Source organism: Lycorma delicatula, chromosome 6 (assembly GCF_047948215.1).
Source record: "Lycorma delicatula isolate Av1 chromosome 6, ASM4794821v1, whole genome shotgun sequence".
In the NCBI taxonomy this organism is placed as follows: domain Eukaryota; kingdom Metazoa; phylum Arthropoda; class Insecta; order Hemiptera; family Fulgoridae; genus Lycorma; species Lycorma delicatula.
In genome coordinates this window covers 138,622,676-138,642,343 of record NC_134460.1, presented here as the reverse complement: position 1 = coordinate 138,642,343, position 19,668 = coordinate 138,622,676, and the positions used below count along the sequence as shown (strand labels likewise).

At 29.8% G+C, this 19,668-nt stretch overlaps 1 protein-coding gene across 1 annotated transcript in view; it reads right to left on the bottom strand.

Moving 5' to 3' along the window:
- The window catches only part of LOC142326274 (uncharacterized), a 205,334-nt gene extending 186,002 nt beyond the window's left edge, over window positions 1–19,332 (bottom strand). Inside the window, exon 1 of the mRNA XM_075368622.1 lies at window positions 19,197–19,332. The gene's annotated coding sequence lies outside the window, so the exon portion shown is untranslated. The remainder of the gene's footprint in view (window positions 1–19,196) is intronic.
- Window positions 19,333–19,668: the final 336 nt, after the last annotated feature.

Genomic DNA, 19,668 nt, shown 5'->3' with positions numbered 1-19,668 from the left:
ATTTCGAAATAACAACCTATTATTTAAAAACTGAACACAATTTTTAAAATATAAAAATTTTCCACCTTTTGTCTTGGATCCATAGTTGATTTTAAACGTTAAAAAATAAATTCGCAAAAACTTCCTGATCATGATAATTAAAAAAATAAAATAAATAATAATAAATAGAAAACAACTTAATTTTGTGCACCTATAGAAAAAATTAAGTTTTTTAATTGTTTTATTTATTTTCTTCAAGGACAATCTGTGTATCATATATGAATTTTGTGTGAAGTCAGAAAATTCCTTTTATGACCAAGATAGAACATACAAATGAGAGAAAACAAAAGGACTTTGACGCTTATCTGGCACGATGCTCATAATAAAAATTTATTCATATCTCGATGTGAAGAAAAATAAATAATTTATATATTTTTGAAAAGCCAATAAAAAATAAAAATAGTAACAATAATGAATGGTAGTTGCGACCCCGTTTCGGAGAATAAATTTACAAAAAAAAAGGATTATTTTGGAGAAAATTTTCAGAATTCATCCGTAATAGTTAATTTAAAATGCCCTATACTTTATTATCATTTCAGATGTTTTATACTTTGTGAAATGCATGAACAGTACAAATAAATCACATTATAACAGTATTGTGTAATCACTTTTATTCAGAAAAATAAAAACAAAATGTAAGTAAAAGAGAAAGAATGAAGTATAACTTATTTGGTAGAAGGAGAAGGGAGTTTTACACGACCACAATAAGCCATTCTCTTAACACAACGGTGTAAACGGTCCCCGAGGTAAATTATGATAGCTTCTGAAATTACAGTAACTTTTACTCTCGCCGCAAACCTGCAGCTATAACACGAGTACACAAAATATAATTTACTAAGAACTTATAAAATACATTACAACAATAACAAAGATAACCTCATTTCTCTATTAATTAATAATTGAATTCCGGAAATTCCTTTCAAATGTATATTTCATTTATTTTTTATAGACTATACATTGTTTTTACTGGTGAAATATTATCAACGACTACAATTTGGTTTTTCACTAAATGTATATTATATAAAACAATAAATTTTATATAGAATTATAAATAAAGATAAAAATTATTACAGGCGATCAATCAATTTAATATAGTTTTTCTATCCTCAAAATTTTACATCCATTTTTCCCAAATTTTATCACGGGCTTAAATCAGAGAAATTTGACAAAATACAGCCACGTGTTTTTTCTAAAACTATTTATTTACTAGAAAATAGTAGTAGTAAAAGATTTAGGTGTAAATGAAAGAATCAAATATTACTTTTCGTATTGCATATTACTTAACTTCGGTTCTCAAAGGAATCACTATATTAATACTACTACAGCCGCTTTATTATTTTTATTCGTTGTTGTAATACTTGTAAAAGTTACCGATAACTAATTATTTATTAGAAAAAACGTGGTGCCCAAGTCATCATTTTAAAAAAAAGACGAAATGAAAAAATACTAGACCTTAGTTGGGAACATAGATAGGATAAAATATTTATTTTTAGGGCCTCATATCTTTTTTAAATTAAGTTAATAATATTAGCAGATCATGCTGAAGGTAAATAAGGCTAATTTAATTTATAATAAAATTTTATCAGTGGTTTTACTGCGGAACCATCGTTACCTATGCTTCAGTCATGAGAATGTACAAAGCACATTCCAATTAATAATTTAAGTAAAATTACTGGACTGATTTTTTAAATATAAAATTCTTATATTAAAGTACATTAAAAATAATAATAATTTTAATAGTAGAGATTAACCCACTGGTTTCTACTGCAGATCTCGAAATGGCAACCCGTGATATACAAATTATTTTAAAAAATCGATGCGTGGAAATACGGGTTTCAATTTAAGCCAATAGTTCTTTTCATTTAGATGATTCTAAATAAAGAAATTTTAAAATAATTAGGTGGAAAATGTTCAACACTGCTGTAATTTCTTACATAAATAAAAACGCACAATGCACTCAAATTTTTCCCAAAATATAATATAATTTCCAGCACACAGCTGGAAATAAATGGAATAAATAGTACAGGATTAATGCTCGCACAATTCTTAGAACTTGTTTATGATGGAGGCAGCTGCTATGAATTTTTCGAAATAATTAATGATACAAGATCGCATACATTGAAACGATTTACTTTCTTTATTTCCTTTCTTTTTTTTTTGCAGTTACTGCAAAAAATCGGCCTAAACCGATATAGCGCCGCCCATCTTGTTTTTTTATCGTGGTTTCTAATTAAAATTGCTGAAAAAAATTGCTTGAAAAATTTCTAAAGAAAATTTGATTTAGTTATCAAGTGAGTCACGATTACAAAAAACAAGATGGCTGCCATGTCGGTTAAGGCCGACTTTTTGCCATAATTCTGTTGTTTGTCGTCGAATTTCTACGACTAAGGTGTCGTTTTGTTCACAAAAAAAAACTTCATAATTTTTATAATACAATACAATTTGATAAATTAGTAATTGTTAAGATATTTAAAATTGAAAAATTGAAACGATCGCCCTTTTTAAATTTGTAAACGAAGAGTATCGTTACTTTTTCCTATTAAAAAATGTTAGTTTAAAATAAAGTACGAAATTTTATTGCATTATCTCCAACTGTTCTTGAAAAATAACTTTTTTTCTTAAAAATCATAAAATGTCGGACAGACAGAAAAATATGCGTTTTCGGACCTATGTTCATTGGAAATTTTTTCTTCAGTATGTTAAATAGAATTACTTCCTACAGTTTGGCCTCACCTTCAAAGGACATTCTTTATATCCAAAATATCAAACAGCTGTACGTGTGTCATATTGGGTAATCTGAACTTGGAGGTTCAAATGGTTTTAACTAAATCTACTCTTACGACTGGGATTGCCTAAAACAGCAGTTGTTTTTATTCCTTAGTTTTATTTTTTAATTTTATTATAAAAGTCGACTAAAAAAAGCTCGTTTTGTAAACTAGTTACGAAACAGGGATTCGTAAGTACAGTTAATTTAGAATTAATATAGTGCCTTTTTTTTGGTACATATATATTTTTTCCATAGTGTCTACTGATGATGATTTTTTTAACAATAGAAATGGCTAATTTTAAGTAAACGATTTTTGTAAGCGATTTTGAGCATAATTTCTTTGTTTTTTCTTTTTAGTTTTTATTCAATTTATTTCAATAACCGTCAGGCTTGGCTTTTATCTGTTACTAACTGACTTAATTAAAAATTATTTTAACAAAATTACTTCTAGTAATTTGATAATATTAAATTTATACTAAAAATAAAAAATAACATATAAAAATAATAAAAAAATGACTGATTAATTTTATAATGAAGAAAAAAACCGAAAATAACTACATTAAAAAGGAATAAAAAAAAGTAAACTGCAAATTAGTTTTAACATAATAAAAATAGCTTTTAAACAGACATACGCAAAAAACGTAGTAATAATAATAATAATAGCAATATTAATCTTCTATTTGTCCTTGGGATGTAACTACAAAGAAAGGCAGGTTACCTTGCTTGCGGTTAAGCAAACCTTAAACCCTCAGAATAAATAATAAACAACGGAATTTTTTAGCATTACAAAACTAAAGTATATTAAAAAAAATAATAATAATAATAATTATTATCATTATTAAAGTTACATTACTAGATATATCTTCCTTACATAATCTTTATATACTGGCCTATTCTGTACGGTTTACGCTGGATTATAATTATTATTTTATTTGTTTTTTTTTAAATTTAAATCTACCCATTAGTCATAATATAACGGTTGCTACATTGCATTAGTAGTTGGCTGGTGTAATCATCTAAAAATAAAAGCTAAATCAGTAATAATAATAATAATAATAAGTGATTTCATCAAAAAATGCAAATATTCAAGAAAGACAAATAAAACACTTACGTTTTAGAAAGAAATTTCACTGGAAAAAACCGTACACTTATAAATCCTGTTCTGAATCCATCTTAAAATGAAAATGTGATACTACCTGCATATAAATATTTTCTTCAACAAAATCTTAATAATAATAATAATTTTTTTAAAATTATTTATTTTATTTCGTACAATAAATGGTATATTGCACAATCAACACAGGTAACACAAAATACTTATGTACAAATAAAGTAAATATAAACATACAAATAACACAAATGAACGTAGATATCATCAATTAACGCATAACGTTTGCAACGGGTAACGAAGAATATATCTAGTAACGTAAATCATTTGGAACAACACATAACGATATCACAGAATTTCCGAGTATAGAAATGAGTATTCTATAAATATTAAAAAGAAAATATGTCAATTACTTTCATTTGCACTCAAATTTGCGCAAAAGCCATTTAACTCATTGCCGCGGTAAAAATAATTTAATGCACGGACGGATCTTTTCGTATATTAATCTCCATTTATACAGATATACCTCGACTTCTGTTTGCAACGTCGATTAATTTTAGCTCAAAATATCCTTTCAGACCCTTGTACACAAAGAGCACATCGTAGATGGTTTTTCTTATACTGAGAACAGGAATGATCCGAGACTAACATATCTCTTCATAGACCCAAACACCTCAAACAGTCCTCGATGATGCAACGCTGATAATAAATTAACCTGGACAGCCTTAAATCTGCTTATTAGTTATCTCTCCGTAGTAATTCCAGACTGTACAGCAGTACCCAAGTACTGGTCTTATAATATAGTCTTATAAAGATGTATGATTTTGCTGACTTCACGAAATCTAGCAAGTCAAAGACCAAGCGCAAATTCCTTTCGGCTTTGGAACCGTCTTATCATTGTGGCCTTAAACAGTAGCTTGTTATCAAAGTAGACGGGGTGTCACCCCGGGACGGGGTGTCCCGGATATTAGTTACCTGGATGTAACTAATAATCGTATTATACCAACTCGGTTGATTATGAAAGTAATTATTTTATAATTAATAAAATTAAAGCACTATTAGGTATAATTACTAGGTGACTAAATAGTCATATTCCTTCAGCTAATCAAGGTGTTGATAATCATCATAATAAAAGGAAATAACATTAATATAAAAATCTTACGTCATTGTAAGAACAGCAATAAAATACACCATTATAAAAAAGCAGCATAATAAAATATAAATAAACTTTTTGACCCTTCATTAGCAGTGTAGAACATAGCCTTTTTTCAACAATTATTTTCATTAAATAAAATTCTTATATATTTTTTATATCGCATCAAAAACAGTTAAACCAACTTACCTGTCCGTTCAGTACATCTTTCTTTACTGAATCACGCTAATCTAATTTTACTTAAGATTTTACATCTACCTACGAAATATAGGATAGCTTCTTTCTCTCTATAATTACATAAAGAACAAATTTCATCTCTTTGAAATGTGTCATTGAGGAGATAAGAATGAAAAAGAAGCTAAGATTGAAACATTTATTGATAGTAAAATAAATTTTTTAAACTTAGCTTATTAGGTATTTTACAATTATTATGACACATTTTTGCTTATTCAGCATAAAATAGAACATTTACAATTAAAGTAAAAAGAATATTTATAAATTTTTTGCATATTTTAAATGTACATTATTTCTTTCTTTAAAATCATCTGACCTCCAACTTTAACGAATCTCTCTATCTTATAATTAATAAGATTCCACACATGCATTTTATCTTATATTCTTAGCAGATTAGTTTAATATTCATCGATCAGTTAAGAAATTTTCTGATCCTCTATTCTTTTCTTTTGCCATCTGGTAAGTTTCGAACTTGTACAGTAATAAGATATTGAGGAACGAAATAGTAGGATATGCGAATTAATTTGTTTAAATATCAAACTGAAATGTCCGAAGAAATACCGTATATTATTTGGTTTAACTTTAATACTCATCAATATTTAAAACTTAGTAAAAGCTTTTAAGCCAACAAAATTGCTTAGTTTAGATAAATAAGGTTAACACCATGATTTACTGACAAAGTAAACACGCATCTACTCTACTGGAAAATAATAAGACATTTTAGAAACAGAAATGTTACAATTCTAATAAATATGTAAAACATAAATATCAGCCATGAGTAACAGGATCAGTGAATTTGAACTTACTTTTCTATAACAAAACATTTAAATAACAATTTAATATTAATTAAATATTTAAAAAAAACAAAACATTAAATTAAAGGAGTTCAATAATGCGACCTAAAAGAAATTACGAATAATTAAATTATTTTAAGGTAGAACGATTTTTATCATATATATTTATACACATATATTTGAAAATTTTCACGATATAAAAGCAATCCATTTTCTTCAGATTATGACAGTGAAATTAATGTAACTTTTAGAAAATAATCTCTATTTAAGGTTGCAATTATGTGTAGGCAATGAGATAAAATGAAGAAGTGGGGAAAAACTGTCAAATCTAAGCCGAGAATCGAACCCAAAATATTCGGTATATACATCACTCTCTATTGAACTAATTAAGTGATCTAATAAAACCACTCTTAGCAAAACAAATTTTAAAAAAAGACCGGTTAAAAGTACTTTATTGAATTTGTAAAAGTTATTCCTGCTATGTAAAGATGTTCCGCGAAAAAACTTATATTGTTTGATCAAATAATTATATTGTGTTAAGAAACAAACGAGTATAAAGAGAACTAGCTTTCACGCATGTTTAATTATTTTGCTGTTGTTGTTCAAGTCAGTATAACATAATATATGAATGTCATGATTTTAATTAATCTTTTGTTATTAATAGCGAGATAACAAATAATATAAGATAGACAAGGCGTTCATTCGTTCACTTAAACAGTACCTATTGTTTCACACTCTCATGGTGCGCAACCTTATTAGGTTGTACTTGTTAGTTAGCAGAAGGAACTAAAGAAGATCGCATATATAGTATTAGATACATCGTATTTATTCTTTAATGTGCGCCCAATGTAACTGATCCAACCTAAACGTAGGTCGCTAAAAAAATAAAACACCAGAAAACGCACGGACTAAAAATATTTATTAAAGATAAATAGATAGTTTAGTTATTGGTTAGAAATAAGCTCTAAACCGTTCTGTCTATTGTTTCTTTTCATTATCATAAGACTCATCAATAACTTCTAAAACTGGATATGAATTTTCCGTTTCACAATTCCACCGGTCTCTCAAGAAGTTTGGAGGATACTGGCGCCACTGGCTTTTTGAAGAAGTCTTTGAAAGGGATATTTTCTTTGACTGCAGATTCTTTTCCTAATCTTTGATCCGCTTTTCTCCATTCTTGTTTCTGTAGTTCAAGATCAGACTGCAAATTCCACACTAAGAGTATTGGAAGCTGAACACCAAGAACCAATCATGGTATAATCTAATCTGGTGAAGGGCAACTGTCCGAATATTGTTTGTTATTCAGTAACCACAGTGTAAGTTTAGACCTTAAGATAAAATTGGTTCTTTAAATCACTTCTGAAATACAAATACATTTTCCAATCGATGTTAACTTTTTCTTTAATAGTTTTTTTATTAAATATCAACATTTTTGCCCAAAATTCCACGCTCAATTTATTTTATTTAAAAACGAGTTTAACCACACCCATAAATTAGTGATTGGTATCCCTAGATTAACGAAAGAAAACGAACTTTTCTCAGATATAAGCCTAAAATGTTATAGCCCTCACATTGTAATCATTAGTGAATGTAATGACAATTTTGCTAAGATAACCATAACTAATTAGTGGGAAAAATTACTGTTTATTTCACTTTTAAAAATTTATAATTTTTATGAATGAAAGACCGTGTTAAATTACCTAATGGATTAATTTTTGAGGATATATTTTGAATTAGGAATGATCAATATTTTCTTACGCATAGTTTTGAATAATCAAAACTATTTGGTTTAAAATGGTAAAATAAACGTATATTTTTTATTTTTAGGAGCTAGTTTTAGACGGGTAACAGGGACTAATTTTTTTCTTTGAATTCAAATAGTGTGTTTATATGTTAGGGGTATTATAACCCAAAAATTTTTTTTTTCTTTTTTTAATCTTCGAAACCACCGGTAGGCATTGCTGCAGAGGATAAGATGAATAATTTGTAGTGTGTGTGAAAATGTCATGCCTGACCGGGATGACCCAAAAAAATATTACACTTGACCTAGTCACTCCTACAACTAGTTTAGTCATTCTCAAAAAAGAATCATTCCGTTCCAGCTTGACAATGGAATGAGAAGTGAAGTGGTTTACCGATGCCTTTTTCAGTAAGTTAAATATACTGTTGCAAATCTGTATGCCAAACCCACCGAAACGCCTGAGATTTTAATCTTTACAATTGATACTTTCATTCTGTTTACCGTGGGGCTGATCGTTCAGTAGACATCATTGCTCTCAAAGAAACCAGCTCTGTGTCTCAGATGTTAAATATGCGTTACATCTATAAGAAAGATTGTTATTTTTGTTGATTTTTTTCTGGGTGAAAGAAAGATTGGGGCATACAGTGTAAAGATACAGATTAAAGTACTTCCTCTGTTAAAAAAAAATATCACATTATATGTGTTATACAGGAGAATCAAATTAGAAATAAATTTATTAATAAATGTGACTGCTTTATTGATTTATTAAATTTTTATTTTTATTGGTACGACCTCGGATATCCTAAATATGTATTTTGGCAAACAATATAATACGAATGAAATGACTGATAAAAATATTCCAGATCCTCATCACGAACTGAACACATAATAGCCGTTCATTTAGAAGCCAAAAGCCTATCTTTACATCAACTGCCCACTACTTTACTTACTTTCCTACTGAACCATTCTTTTGAACAGGATTTTTTTTACCATTTACCTTTTCTGTTATCCGTATATATGCAATACTGAATGAACAAAGTAGATCAATAACATCAGAGAACAATTTTCTTTATTTTTTTTTTTTTTTGTTTAATGTAAGCATCCGTGACCGAGTTCACTAGCGCCGCACCGGAAACAAAGACCTAGATATAAGAACTGACCAACTTTTTTATTTCCAATTTTTTAGATAAGCTAAACCGTTCGTTATGCTTCATCAATTCAAACAGTTAAATAATGTTTCTTCACTTTGAATCCATTGAGTTGGAATTAGTTTTTAGATATTATACATTTACAAGTTGTCATGGGGTTTTTTAACTGATCTAATTACCACAAAAATTTCTCAAGCTATTTGCTTCAGTTAACCAAAAAATTATAAAAACTATAATATAGGCTACTTAAAATAAAATCTCTATAGTAAATTGATCTCTTTGAATGGAAAAGAATGAGAATTATTGATAAAACCGCTACTGTATTAAAAAAGTAAATAAAATGCCACATATTTAAAATAAACCGTGTCATTTTCATGATTTTTTTTTACATGTAGATATGTTATTTTACATTAACTATTATATCGTTACTATTAATATTTTTCATTTTTCGCAACAGGTTAATTGATTAAGATATATTGTAAGTATTTTAAATAATTAACTATCGTTAGCTTTATTTTTCTTTCAGTGACAATAATTAGTCATGACTGTAATTCTTACTTATTCTTATTTTTCTAAATAAGTTATTTAAAACTTCATAATAAAACTTTAATGCGATTTAAAAACATAACGTAATTTCAAAAATGTCTCTCCCATGTGAAAAATGTACATATCGCATTGTTTCACAACAGAATAAGGTACGTTAATCTGTTACTTTACTGTTCCTGATCCACTTCTTATTTATGTAATACATATGTATGTTGAAAGTTGGGGCTGATTCTTTTAATAATTTAAGTCTTGATTTCCCGTTATTATAAATTTTATTGTAATTGAAATACTGGCGTAGAACTGAACACAAGTGGAGTGAAGAGCTTGCTTATATAATGTTGATGGAGCCGCTGATTCGTCAGGAGCCGAGTTCATTCGAAAGGAGCCGAGTGAAGCGTAAAGAACCGAGTGAATCCGACCGAAGCCGAAGATCTTTATATTTAAAAGTCCTATATTAAATATAAATTAAAGTTCCAACATTTAAACAGGAGCAAAAAAAAGCGAGCATGTATAAGAATATTTAAAAATTAAATAAGTCATTTAAATAACCAGAATCTTAAAAACATATAAAGAATCGTGTTAAGTACTAGAGGTATCTGTTAAAATGTTTTATCTGAGAGTAATTATATTCACTATTTTGTAATCAGTCCCTATGGTAAAACTAGTAGGGGTAAATTTCAGCTGAACTTGGGTAGGCTTAGCAACAGAATATATAATGTACATAACAAAGAATGCCCGATATCAAACAGATATAATAAAAAAAACAAGCAGGTAATAAAAACGTGTTACAATTACAAATTATAATTTTTTAATTACAAATTAAATTAAAATCCAATTTATTTTTGTAAATTTCACTTACCAAAGTTATAAATGTTCTGTACGCTCTATACCTGCTGCATAAAATCGTCTTGATGGATAACATCAAGATGATAACTGAAATCTTCCGAAACACGATGAAGACAGTCTTCGGTTACAGAAGTTACTGTAACTGAGATCCTGGCTTTCAGCTCATCCAAATCAGCAGGTAATGTTAGCACACAAACATTTTTTTTTTCACATATCCCCACAAGAAAAAGTCACAAGTTGTAATGTTTGGGGATTCTGTATTGCCTTGGGCTCTCGTACAGTGTATTCAGTGTATTCAGTATTCAGTGTTAAGGCAATGCCTCATTTAAAAACCGTCGGAACTCGGTTGTTCCAATAAGGCGACGCCTAAATGCTGAAAATGAATTCTTCAGCAAAAGTTTGGCTTCATTTAGTTGTATAAAAAGCCAGTTCTGCAGCATCTTAAGATAAGAATGCGAAAATAGCGATGAATGATTCCATAGCGAACATTGTCACGTGAAAATTTCCCGCTTAAATAAAATGCTGCTTCATAACTAAAATTTAACCACAAGAAGAACCTATCGTCTTCCATATGGACTAAGAGCATACAACAGAAATCTTTAGATTTTCTCTTGTTATTTATACAAAGACCACTCCTTCCTTTTTCCTGTTTACCCTCCGGGAATTACCGGTCAGATATTACTTCAGAGGATAAATGAGGATGATATGTATGAGTGTAAATGAAGTGTAGTCTTGTACAGTCTCAGGTCGACTATTCCTGAGATGTGTGGTTAATTGAAACCCAACTACCAAAGAACACCGGTATCCACGATCTAGTATTCAAATCCGTATAAAAATAACTGACTTTACTAGGACTTGAACGCTGGAACTCTCGACTTCCAAATCAGCTGATTTGGGAAGACGCGTTCACCACTAAACAAAGCCGGTGGGTTATTTATACGAAGATCTAGTACCAGTTGTAATCGGTATGGCGTGAAGCGGAAGCGTCGTCTTAACACACCCGAAACTGTCATATGAGAGATCGCGTTTATGAGAGATCTCGGTTAGCGCGACAAGTGGATTTTTTCGGGCTTCGCTGAAAAGCCCTTTTGAATTCGTTGTACATTTTTCTCTAAAATGCGTGGTCGCCCTGGACTGTTTTGTAAGATAAACATTCCGATTCTTCAAATTGTTTCTACCAGCGATGAATGTTCTTAGCCGATGATGGATCAATCCTGAAACGCCCTCAAAACGAACTCTAAACTGTTATTACGGACTCTGCTTACTAAATACTAGAAAACAAATCATCTTCTGTTGCATAGACGCCATGCTGCTTACAACTGAGGTCAACGTACTTTGAGCGCTAGTATTGCAATTTGGCAGTCGGTATTAAACTCTAGGACGTGCACTTTCAAGTGATGTAAATTTCATGCACTGACCACACGTGATTTGCACAAGTAAATTCGTCTGAAATGGGTAGTTCTTTTGATATATGGCGTATTTTTAATTTATATCTGGCTTATGAAATAGAAAACGGAAAATCACTTCATTTTTTTACTTTCGAAAGTAAGCCTGGGAATGGGTTGTTTGTTGTTCTTAAAGATGGTTATGTCATTTTTTAGAGTGATATGAAATATGTCGCTTCTTCACCTGTAACCGAAATACGCGTAGGGTTCTACTAATCAAACAAAAATTAAAAATCAGAACTGTCTCAATGTAATACTATCAACAAAAAAGAATGCGTTTCACGATTTAAATTTCCTTTAACAGATATTAAAATGTGACTTTTTTACGTTTTTATCAATATGTATTTAAAATAATGTTTAAAAAATACTTAGCGATATATTTTTTGAAAAACTAATGTATAACTTCAATTTGTTAAAACATAAACAATTTTTTTTAACTAAAATAATATTTTTTTTTTTTTTATAAAAATATTTTTTAAAATCAATATGACGACACAGATATACAAACACATTTCATTTATTTTAGTAAAAACCTGATGATGAGGTATGGAAACCGTGAGCGCACTATATTTATTTTATTATTTTTGTTTTTATAAAATCGTAAATGTTTTGACGTAATGCTATTTTTTTTATTGAGCAAATCAAATTTAATAATAGTCTCTTTTTATTTTATTCTACAATATTTTTAAGTTTGAAATTCTTACCATAATTGGTTTTATACGTTGTAACTTAAAAATAGAAAAATTATAATAATTAACTAATGATGTGAAGGAAAAAATTATATTTTTTTCAAATTGCTTACGGAGCTCATCAATCTAATATTTTCTCTTATCCTTTATATTAAATTAAGGTTTATTTTCTGTAATCTTTTGTTTCATTATTATTATTATTATTTTTATTTATTTATTTTATCTCCATTATACTATTCTTTCATCTGTTATTTTTTTCATTTTATTCTATCAGAACTTATTGTTTTAAATTCAGAAGAAAATTCTGAGGTTTTCGTAACCTTCATATTTACTTTTTAAATAAATAATTAATAGGTTCTACAGGGTCAAAAAATTCCATTAAATAACAAAATTTTCCTCATATATTAAATATTTACATAAATAGGTTAACTCTGAGCAATGAACTTCAACTTTGTATCATTCTTACGTCTGGAGTAAAATAAGCGTACAAATTTTTCGACATACATGCCTATCACAAAGATCAATCGATTTGTATCAGCAAATATAAAAAAACATTCTACGTAACAATTTAAGAACATAATATCTGACAATAATGGTTTAAAAATGCTTTAATATGAATCTCTGAGAAGACCGGTTTTATCCGTGTGATTTTTTCCGTGACGTGTAACGAAATTTTAATTTTTCTTTAAAGGACAACAGCACGATAAATTCTCGATGTGCATAAAATCAGCAATTCAGCTCAATATCTTTACAAACCAATCCGATTAAATTCCGTGAAACGATTATAGTAAGAAATCGTATGAAAAAATGGGTTTAACATGACAACGCTTTGATTATTAATTCTACTTGAGAGTAATGTAGTTAGTTAATTTAGTATTTTCACGCCTGTATAATAATGGCTGGATAATAGTTATTGTATTCCACGAAATTCATCAAGATCTTAAGTCTAAATCATGATATAGGCTAAATAAATTCAACCGCTTATTATTGTATATTTTTTTACCGCACGAAATTACTTATAAATTAATCTGTTTTTTTATGTTTATTATAGTAAGTGTTCTTCACCGTATTTCACAAAACTACTGATAAAAACTTTATAGTCTAGCTAAAAAAAAAAAACATTAAAAAATTGAACAACCTAATATGATCAGGTATAATCCCAGTACCTAACCATTTTTTTCTTAAGTGAACGGGATACCAAACCGAAACCTCCAAAACTAAGACGACGACATAACTACACTCCACCCACAGAAGTCATCACCAAACCAAAAATTCAAGTTAAAAATTAATTTCAAAATTTGACTAATTCCATTAGTCAAAAAGTGTTATTTATCATGCTAAAAAAATTAAGAGCTGCCAAGTACGAATTCACACTAAAAAAAAAATCTCCCCGAAAATTATTTAAAATACGAAACAAAAGAATAAAAATAAACAGATTGTAATTAACTCAACAATATGATATTAGAACAAGAAACAGCCGTACATAATTTTTATTATTCTCCTAAAATAATATTATTAATCTTATTTTTTGTTCATTTGTAGATGAAAGCGTTGCATATCCACAGTTTGCTTTCAAAATACAAAAATAATAAATACCGTATGTTTCAAATGAATACCGGGGTTTTAAAGCTATGTAATATTTCTCAAGTTTCACCAACATTGATTAATTATACACGAAATAAAAGAGCAACTCAAACAGTTTTAGCTGTGCTAAAACTCATAAATTATTTTCTGTACCTTCCGCTATTAACAAAGATGGCGACGTCGCCGACAGAATACGTTCTGTGTTTTGTAGTTTACAGTGTGAATCTGTAATTACCGGCCAACGTGCGTTCCGTCGTCATCCCAAGTGACAATAACATTCGTAGATGATATAAACAATTTGAGACCACTGGCTGTATTTGTAACGGGAAGAATACAGGACGACCAAATATGTCCAAAGACAATTGTGAACACGTAAGAGTCTTGTGCGTAATTCTAGGAAATCCGTTAGGACGGCTAACCGCGAATTTGCAAATCCATTGACGTCTGTGTGAAGGATTTTAAGGAAACGCTTACAACTGCGTGCGACCACATCGTTTACAGTTGTTACAAGCTCTAAAGTCTACAGATTATAGTTTGCGTGCTACTTTTGCAAATGAAATGACGCACTGTAACGATGAAGACTTTCTTTATAGTGTCGTATTCAGTGACGAATCAACATTTCATGTTAATGGAAAAGTAAACATTCATAATGAGTATATTTGGCCCTCTAAAAATTCTTACTAAATATTGCAGTGTGAACGAGACTTCCCAAAACTGAATGTTTTTTGTGCCGTATCCCGACGGCAAGTTTACGGGCCGTTCTCTTTCGAAGCAACAAATGTGTCTGAAATGAACAACTATCTTGATGTGCTACAAATATGGTTCTTTCCTCAACCGCAATACGAACCACAGAACTTTAATTGGCAACAAGATGGTGCGCCTCTCATTGACATAACGCATTATGAATTAAAATCTCCCCGACCGCTGGATTGGTCGCCGGGACCCAGATGACAGAGCATGTTTGCCATGACCTCAACGTTCGCCCGATCTGATCCCGTGTGATTCTTTTCTTTGACGGTTTATAAAGGATTAAGTGTATGTGCCACCGTTACCAGCTGACCTACTTGACTTGAAACACAGGATTGAAGCAGCTGTCGCATCAATTACTCCAGACTTGCTGATTTAATTATGGGATGGACTCCCCTGTGGTTAAAGTTTAACCACGTTTCGGCTAGTCCGAAACGTGCTGTTATCGCAAAATGATTTATTGTGAATGACTAGTTCGGTTAGAAAATGGAGCTATCATATAATTTATTTAAGCTTCATGAGATGTGTAAAACGAAAAATAGTTGTATCACTTTTATGCAAAATGGTAACATTTTTCCTAAACAGCAATACAAACGCGTGTATGAAATGTTGTTAGGTGTAAGTTACGACCATGAGAAATAAGTATAGTAAAAGAATATCGTGTAAATTTGCAGTTACGTACTAATGTGTGGCTGGAAAACTCCACGCTGCAATTTGCAAAATTGCGGTTTTTTATTTACAGCTGAAATTTTGAAATGACAAACATTAAGTTTTGTGAACGTGAACTTTCTTTTCTGTTTACCACCGTAAGGTGTTACTTCAAAGGATGATATGTATGAATGTAAATGAAGTGTAGTCTTGTACAGTCTCAAGTTAACCACTCCTGAAATGTGTGGTTAATTGAAACCCAACCACCAAAGAACACCGGTATCCACGATCTAGTATTCAAATCCGTATAAAAGTAATTGACTTTACTAGGATTTGAATCTTAGAACTCTTGACTTTGAAATCAGCTGATTTGCGAAGACGAGTTCATCACTAGACCAACCCGGTGAGACGTGAACGTGAACTGGAGATAAACCACAACACAGTTGCCAGCTGGAATGATTATCTACGAATGTATGTGCTGCTAAGTTGTTGGTGTCACCGAAGGTAATCGGAAGAGGAATTGACAGTCAAGATTGAGAAAATCGCTTTTTGCAAAGCGCAAGTACAACGTTAGGCGAGTTATCAATCAAAAATGAGTTTTCGGCGGTAACTACTGTGAAACATGCGAAAGTTTTTTGTTGCGGTTTAAGAAAAGGTCAACGGCCACTTTTTCAGATGTCCGTATATTGCCTCGGGTACTTTAATTCTTTTACTTCAATGGTTAGCCTAAAATAGTATTAGAAAAACAAACTGTAATTTCACACATCAAACTGTCAATTACAATAAGAACTCTATTGACCCGTCATTACCGCTTACATAAACACGGTCGAACGAATGTGAGGAGTAGTTAGGTAGAGTTTTAGTCATCGTCATCGTGGAACTCAGTCAAATCTATAAGACAGCTATTTATGTAAATTCACGTGGAAAAAAGATTTAAAAACGACAGCAATCTTTTCAAAGAGATGCTGCAAGACGTTTTTGTCTTTGTTTGTTTTTTCGTTTTTGTCTTTGTTGTAAGTGATTATTAATATTTATGTAAATGTTTTGTTTTCATTTCATTAAACAGATGAATTGTTATTAACAAGCTGGCTTGTTAACAATAAGTACGTGATGTTAATAGTACAGTTATATTTGTTTCTTATTTATCACAAAATATCCCACTGCTATCAGGTTGTCTTGAAATATAAAAATTTTGGTACTTACGTAGCAAAGACATCGCAGCTACAGCTTTATTTAAAACCAAAGTAGTCAGTCGGATTTCGGTGGAAAATGAACAGTCTCTTTATTAATTTTATTAAATGAAATTTATTTATTTTATAAATATAATTTAACCAAACTTAACCTACGCTCGCTAACCTTGACTAATTAACACCGTAATTTTTTAAGTATTTATTTAATAAATTCAGTAATTATTGTAATTATTTATTTAAATAATCAAAACACTCCTGTTAATTAGTCAAGGTTAGCGAGCGAAGCGAGCGTAGGTTAAGTTTGGTTAAATTATATTTATAAAATAAATAAATTTCATTTATTAAAATTAATAAAGAGACTGTTTTGAATCTATGTTAAACTCTATATCGACCCATTTTCCACGGAAATCCGATTGACTACTTTGTTTTTAAATAAAGCTGTAGCTACGGTGGCGTTAATACGTAAGTACCAACATTTTTTTAAAATAAAATGTGGCGGGTAGCAAACAGAATTCGTATTTTTAAAAAATGGTGGTGGACAGCAAATGGTACTAAACCCACTAAAACTGTACTCATAAAACAAGAAAAAAAAACGTTGACAAATAGGCGATTAATAAATGGCCATAAATAAATTACCACTTCACGATTATGAAAAGAGTTGTTAACGTATTCAAAAAGTAAATACTCTATTGTGGTCTTTGCTTTCAATCTAGAAAATTCTGGGTTCCAGTCTGTAAATCGTGAGATTTCTTTTAAACAGTACAAAAAGTCATCAATTATTAAGTAATCAGGTGTCATCCCCTAATAAAAAAACAAAAAAAAACTGAGTACAATGCATTGCTTCCCACAGTAAAGAGTATACAGATTTGTTGATTTATACTGTCTATCCCAACCATCCTCATGAAAATGTTGAGTGATTGATATACAAACGATAAGAAAATGAGTTTCTTTTTTTGAAAATAAAAATTTTCATTATTCAGCCATTTTCTGTAAATAGAATGTCACTTTTAGGGTTGAATATCATCTACATTTCACCGAGCTTGGCATGCTGAAAAAGCATAAAGAAGCTCATTCATTGGTTATTATGATATATTCGATTTGGAGAAGAAGGCAACGAAAAAGCACTTCCTCAATTTCCTTTGTGAGCTTAGCTTGGATTGCTTATCATTACTGGAAATGATATGCCACTTTTGGGAGTGACTTTTGTCACACGTTATACCGCTTACAAACATTACGATTATTGTACCTAACATACAATTGGGCATCAACCTTTTGTTTCTGAAGAAAATAAATACATCTCGATTAACAGACAATACAAACAGTACTTTTGCTTAATTTTTTTATAACAGAGAACGAAGACATCTAACACAAAATATAAGTTAAAAACCAAATAATTTTATTCACAAGATTGTAGTAATGATTAAAGATTGTGAAACCGATGAATAAGAAACAAGAACTCGGTTCTAATCGAAACCGCAGTAATACAATAAATCGATAATTAATATTATATAACGTAACTATAAAATATACAGTGAGTCTTTTTTATTTAAAATTACATGAAGAAATATAAAACAAATGAGGTTTCTAATTGCTTGTAAAGTTTCTCTATTATATGATCTCTTTTAACTACTACTTTAAGTAATCGAACAAATATACAAAGGTAATTTTATGGCAAGACAAGCTAAAAATATCCCCTTTAACACCATTTTAGAAAATTGTCAATGATATAACAAGAGAGAACAGACTATCGACTACGTTCCTACAAATATAAAACAGCATCTCTATTCGCCGGCTAGTTAATAGCATCTATTACTTAATAGTGACTCAAATATCTCGTTAAAGAAGCAAAATAAAAAAAAAGTAAGATAAAGCAAACAAAGAAGGTTTGCTTTAATCTAATCTAATCTAGAAGGTTTGTTAATCTCGATATATTAAAAATCTTAAATTTTTTATTTTAATAAACCAGAAGTCTTACCTAATATTTTATTAAAACTGAATGAAGCTGTCGATTTTCGTAAGAAAATCTTAGATAGAATTTTTATATTCTAATAATTATAAATGTAGGGAAACTCATTTAAAAATTAGTCTTGCTGCATATATCATATATACCCCCGATGTTATAAAATGTAAGGGTATGTTTAATGAGATTAGCTTCATTTCTCATTAAATAGCACTGGATGAACTGAAAAGGAAAAATATATAGTTTAGAAAATATTAATGCAAAGCTTCATCATAGCTCGGTACATTTGTTTTTACGCACACGATCAAAACAAAAATTAAGTTATGAATTTAGTAATATTGTACCGACACTAAAAAAAATCGATAGTTGATAAAATATCAAAGTTAGAAAAGAAATTATTTCAAAAGCTTTAAAACAGATTAACCGATAAATCTACGCAAGAGTAATCATAAATATCAATAGTTTTAGACAGTTGAAAAAGTTTATTTTTTTGCTTTAAAACGATCAAATAAAGGTTAAAAAATGTAATACGTAATTATAAAAATAAAATTACTTACAACGTTAAATTAATGTCCATTATCCATCAACCCGCTCTAGGGTGAAATAAATTTCAAATGTAACGTTACAATCACGCACGCGTATATAGCGAAAAGGAACGACGCTAGACAATCACGAAACACACAACACCAACAAGCAACGGTTTCATTACTGTCTCTCATCCCAAACGTGTTCAGTGAAGCCTTCTCATCACACCTAAAAATCTCCCTTTTCGCAATAAAAAATTTCCCTACTCGTTACTTGTTACAATCAACTTTTCCTTTCATCGTAACTATGCGGTAAGTTTTTTAAATGTTACATTTGTGGGAATGCGAACAGAAACTGCTACAGATCACAAAAGAAAGAAAATAAACAGTCATTCATAAATATTTTTATAAAAATTAATTCTATTTAACTGAAGTTCCGTAAATATGTATTATTTAAATGAAAATAACAAATGCAAACGTAATTTTTTTGGTTGACTACTGTTAC